Consider the following 6,000-nt stretch of genomic DNA (forward strand, 5'->3'; position numbering starts at 1 on the left):
CTGGAAAAAACAAGAAAGAGGGAGAAAGAGAGAAGAAAAGAGGGAATGTGAAAGAAAGAAAGAAGATAAGGGAGATTGTGTCTAAAGGCCTCCAGAAGAATATATTACATGGTCTTTCACCCCATCCATGGTTGATTGAATCCTGTCTCACCAATATGGAAACTAGCATTTATTATCCCCCCTCCATCCTTCCACCGCCCATATTTCATCCTAGGAAATACCAATGACCCTGTGAGCATTAGCAAAGATAGCCTGAAGGCAGGATGGTTATTTGTGTCCCCTGCTTCCAGGCTTTGGGACCAGAAAATTATGGAGTGGGGGAAATACAAAAAGAAAGAAAATTCCAAATGACAAATAATCTGGGAGGCCCTTCAGTAAGAGGATAAAGTTTTATAACCATCACGAATATTGGAGCTGCCCATAAAACTGTAGCCAAAGGGGGAAAGCAGGACTTGATTTATGCAGTGGTGGTGAAGAGCATTATCCAAACAGTAATTTATTGATTGCTGCACCACTGAAGATTCAAGGCTGCTCTCTTGGGCATATGAAACCAGACATATTTTTCTTGTATATGGCGCTGAACACAGCAGTCCTTCCTCACTTCAAGAGCGATATGAATCTGCGCTCTGTCTTTCCATGAACTGCTACTCCTTGTAGCCTATGGCGGGCAGGGAAGGGAAGTAGGAGCGGGAAGATGGGGGATGCTGGGAGCCAGCCAGAACAGGACTTCTGCAACACCCTTTTGATTTCTAAAGAGATATCTCTTAGGTGCTGAATGTGCCCAGGCTGTGTGCTGCAGCAGAACATTTCTCTGCTCATCTCTTCTGAAGATTCTGCGAGAGATGACAAGAGCCGCCGGACAACTGTTCTCAATTCATTCCTTCCTAAACTAGGGTTCACGGGCTGGATGCTTGGAGCCGGGCTGGACCCAAACTAAACCCCACTCCAGATCTTCAGGGTGATTAAAATTCGGACCTACCATTTTGGCGTCAGTCTATCGCTGCTTAAGGGCTCACTCTTCTGAACACTTCATCAATGTCATGCAAAGCTCTCTGTCTCAGTGATGGGAATGTCTGAGTGTCCTCTCAAGGGCAGTTCTCTAATCCGCTCCACATGGTAAGGCGAGGTAGGATACTATGTCAGCTCCCCACCAAATAGGCGAACATATTCTACCCACCATATACACCTGGGGGAATTCTGCATTAACAGGGGATGGACTGGCCTAATGGTCTTGTGCATGTAAAATGTCTCTTTCTAGGACTGACAACCTGAGGGCTCATTCAGTGGTCATTCTTCCTCTTTCACAAAGAGACGGGCGTTACTGGCTGTCAGCAAATTGGGTTTATTTTTCCTCTCTCATTTCCTCAGAGGGAAGTGCATCATGACTGATTAACAGGGGCGCAATCAACCAGTGACAAAGCCAATCACTGCATGAATTTACTTACTTGATCATTAGCTAAGGAAAGAGAGAAATGAAATGCTGTTGTGGAAAGTAATTCCAGGGCGGACTTTGGCAGCAACCAAACTCAAAGGGCTATATTCAGAGAGAAGCCTAGCGGGCATAGCCTGTTGGTGTAACTTACACTTTCCCCCAGTCCCCTCGGCAACCCAGACTCCCTTAGACTTGTAGGGCCAAATGTAGAGGTGATGTGTAACACAGTGTAAGGGGCTCTAACTCTGACTCCTATTCACTGAGACTCTCTTGGCCAAATTCATCCGTGCTCTAATACCACTGAAGTCAATGGAGTCACCATGTGGATGTGTTTGGTTCCCTCAGAACAACTGATACCCCCTCTGCCAATGTCTAAGGAAGTCAACAGCTCTGTAGTGTTACGCCAAGAAGCCAGAATACGGTGTAAGTGGACAGAATTAAAGCGGACTGGGGAATACTATAATCTGCATCTTCCTACCTTCGTCCAGCCATGATGGAACACCCCTGTCCGCTAGGTTATTCCAAACTCCTACACACTGGGGGGTGGGGGTTAGGGGGTGTCAGGAATTTGCCCAGGAATCCCTCCAGTCCATACATGCAGCCCAGTGCCTCTATTAGCACAAACAAGCCTGGATGCCATTGAAGAGGAGTCAATGGGAGTACGACATACACCCGAGAGGCTTAAAGGAACTCTGACTCCATCAGTTGAAAACAGTCTCAACTGTCCCTCCAGCCTTGGCCCTTGGGTCCCAGATTAAGGCACCTCCCGGTGCCCACTCCTGGGGACATCACATGCTCAGGCTGCTCCCTGGGCACCACTGGATCCTGCTGTGTCCCTGCAGCAGAAGCAGCACATGCTCCTGCTACGTGGTCTTGCCCCTAGGTGCATCCCAGCCATCCTCCAGCTGGCAGGAGGAAGTGGGGGTGCAATTTCCTGTCAGCTCTTTAACCTTGTGGGGGTGGCCAGCTCCTCCCTGTGGCCCATCCGTTAGCCAATCAGAGCTTTGGGGACAGGGATAGCCTTCCCAGCAAGGGGGCATGCCACTCAGGTCTTTGGGATAGGTTGCATCCACTCAGACTCTGGCACATCCATAGAGCGGGCATAAGCAGGTCTAAGGGAGTTTATTAAGTGTGAAGGAGCAGGAGGCCCCCAATCCTGGGCTGCCTCCAAGCTGCCTTGGGGCCAGCCAGGACAGGAGTGGCCCTCAGAATAAGTTAGAGTAGCATCAGGGCTTCTCTAACTTGCTCCTAACTGCCTTTGGCCCCAAGATGCCATTCCAATAGCTGGAGATTGCTGGAGGAAGGCACAGCCTGGACACATCCTCTTTGCTTGGACATATCCCCTCTACCAGATGCAGGAGCTGCTATTTTAATTCTATCACACCCAGATCTGACCCAGGGGACTAACTTCCACCACCTTATACACACATTGCCTCTGGCCGGCCCAAGCACTTCCCACAGCAGCTCTGAGCAAAATTTCCCAACCATTTCGAAATAACGCATGTATATGGTTTTCATTTGCCAAGGCAAATAAGGGATCGGCATCTCCCTGAGCTGCGGCCTGCAGAGCCCACACGGCTATTACCTGGCTTAATAAGTGTGATTGCTTCTCAGTGTGAGCAAAATTCGACATGGCAAATGAAAAGAGGGCAGCCTCTCCTGCCCCTGGGGAACCCTCTCTGTAACTGGAGGTTCTTTAAGCCAGTTCATCTGGTGAGGAGAAAGCCAGGCTCTGAAGGGATAGACAGAAATAACAGCAATTGATGCAGTTAGGTTTCCAGATTCCTCCCCCATCCCCTTTTACAGCCATCAAATATTACCACAAAAAAAAGGGAACAGAAAAAAGCAATATAGAGTCCAGAGCTCTTAATCCTCCTCCCCATCCTAGAGGCCAGGAGGAGCCCTGGGATTCTTTCCACACTTTAACTCGTTCCCTCTCCCTCATGTCATGGCCTTCATCCTTCCAGATGCAGAGAGCTGGACCCCCACTTAGGGACAATTAATACCTTCTTTAACAGGACAGAGGTCAGCATTGAGTAGGGCTGGTCACAAATTTTCCCTCAAAAATCAGTTTTGATGGAAAATTGAGTTTCCCATTCAACAAATTCTCTCCTCCTGTCCCCCAGAAAGGGTCTGCTTTCTGTGGGGGTTTTTGGGTTTTTTTTGTTTTTGTTTTGTTTTTTTGGTCAAAAAACAAACACCCCAAACCCAAAATATTTCATCCAAAACCCAAACTATTTTGTTCGTGGCTGACGTTTTCCAAGATTCAAATTTCCACTGAAAAAAATAATAAATTTCTGTGGAAAATGTAGACAAAGCCATTTAAAAAAAATGTCCTAGAAATTTCCTCAGAAAGATAAACTGTTTTCCATCCATCTTTAGTGATGAGCAATGGACAGAAGGCATTCCTTGTCCATGGGCTGAGAGTCAAATCTAGGGCTCCCATAAAGCAGTACAGAGGATTGCCAGTCATTGGGCAGATTGCCTCTCCTGTAGCAAAGAAGGGAGGAAAATCCCATTATACCTCCTGGCAGAGTTCATCTTCGGTTCTTCCATTAGCGAGCAGACGCTTGTAGAGTGAGATGCGGAGCCCTCAAGCCCTGTGCTAGCTACAGCTGGCCCTGAGACCACATAGGAGGATTCGCCACATGGAGAGGGCTCAGACGAACAGGTAGCACAGTTGCAGGCTGCACTCCCTTCTCTGCCTCATCTGCTCCTACCCCCATCCAATGCAGGGCCACCCACGACTAGCCCCAGGCCCTGTTGTATTATTTAGATGGAATAAAGGGGCCCAGAGAGTCAAAGGTGTTAACATGACCCTGAAACTGTCCAACATTTAGCAGTTTTAAACAAGGTTCAGGGTTTAGTACACAGAGACCAAAGCCTGCTTAGTACCATGATGAATATACCACTAAAAGTCCTTTTAGCCTCTTATGAAAGATATAGAAAAGAAGGAAAAACAGATAAAGTATTAAATAAAGCTCTCTTTTTAACAACATCCCTTGTTCTCTCTCTCGCTCACTGGAGAGAATCTTTAGAAGGGGAGAAAAAAGATGTTTGTCAGTCTCTTAGATGGTAATAACTATCTTTTTCGGAGGGAAAAGAGAAGTTAGTTAAGATGGGCTGATGCTGTTGTTGTTAAAGTCTGATCTTGTTTCCTAGAAGACAAAGCAAGAACACACAAAATGAGGAGAGAAAAGAACAAGGGGAGAAAAAATACAGTTTCTGTTCCTCTGATGTTGACTCACTTGCAACCTCACTGCTGGTGAACCACAGGCACAGCACAAAATCTTATCACCCACACAGACTTGGCAAACTTATCAGACAGAACAAAAAGGAGAGGGCTAGGAAAGAGAGGTAATACAGGGGGAAGGAAAAGAACGCACGATGCATGGGAGGTGACAAAGTCTCACATCCCAGGTGATGTTTGGGATTTAGCTGACACCAGTGAAGCTGGCTCCCTCTTTGGTCTGGTCAGGACATCTTTCAGGATTAGGATGAAGAAGGTCCAGGGTCCTAGGAGACAGTGAAAGTGGCAGCCATGATGGTGAAGCTCACTCCTTCCTCTTCCCTCATCTTTCAGTGTGCCAGCATCATGGCAGCCTTTGCCTTTCCAAAGTTTCTTTTTGAGGAGCCCAAAAGGGAGCAATGGGCAAATAGCCCATCCCCATATTTTGTCCACCAACTAGCCCAGTTTCCAATACACCAATTTTGGTTTATTAGTTTCTGGTTCCATGCTTCTCTTGTTTACCAAGCATGATCTTAACACAGTCCTTGAGTTATGTCAGTAGGCCTTTTTGTTCGGACTAATTCAGTCTGTCTCACCTTTACACCTTTTCCCTGATCAACATTTATTGTAGGCCATTGTGACATTTTATGAACTTTCATTCACTTTTTACAGTTGAGCTCACAGCTAAGGTAAATGTGTAGGCCCAGTTATCACAACAGTCCCCTCTATCCATAAGCAATTGCTAAAATAGATCAAGACTGGGAGACCCAGAAACTGCTGCTCCTGTGTCAGATTCCCCTGCTTAGGGAGTCCTCACTTCAACAGCTCAACCCAAGAAGAGGGAGAGAGGGAGGGAGTCTACAGATCCTGACCCCGGAGAGCACCCTTTGCAGTACCTTAGGTGGGGAAAATGCCATGGGAGGTGGAGGTTGGAAATCTGCCTGTGAAGAGGACACGTGGGGATCTGGGGAGTTTGATCTGGCCCAAGGTTTGTGGGGAAACTTTTCCTCCCAGGATGGTTCTGAAACATATAGGTACCTAACCAAACAAACAGCAGTTCCATAAACTAATCAGCAATTAGAGATGGGCCTAGATCCAGCCTTTCTCAAAGCCTGGATGGGAATTCAGATTCAGGGTTTGGTTTCCATCCAGTATAGAGATAGGAGTGATCCACAAAATTTACACTCAAACATGGGGATGGCTCAGATCAGTTTCTAAGGGTAGGCATCCGCTCCATGGTTCTGGTTCAGCCCATTGTAGGGACAGGTGTCTGACCTGGATGTGGTTCTGTAGCCCAGCCTTCCAAACACCCCCAAGTGTTTGGCTCAGTGGCTCTGGA

Source organism: Natator depressus, chromosome 13 (assembly GCF_965152275.1).
Source record: "Natator depressus isolate rNatDep1 chromosome 13, rNatDep2.hap1, whole genome shotgun sequence".
Taxonomy (NCBI): Eukaryota; Metazoa; Chordata; order Testudines; family Cheloniidae; genus Natator; species Natator depressus.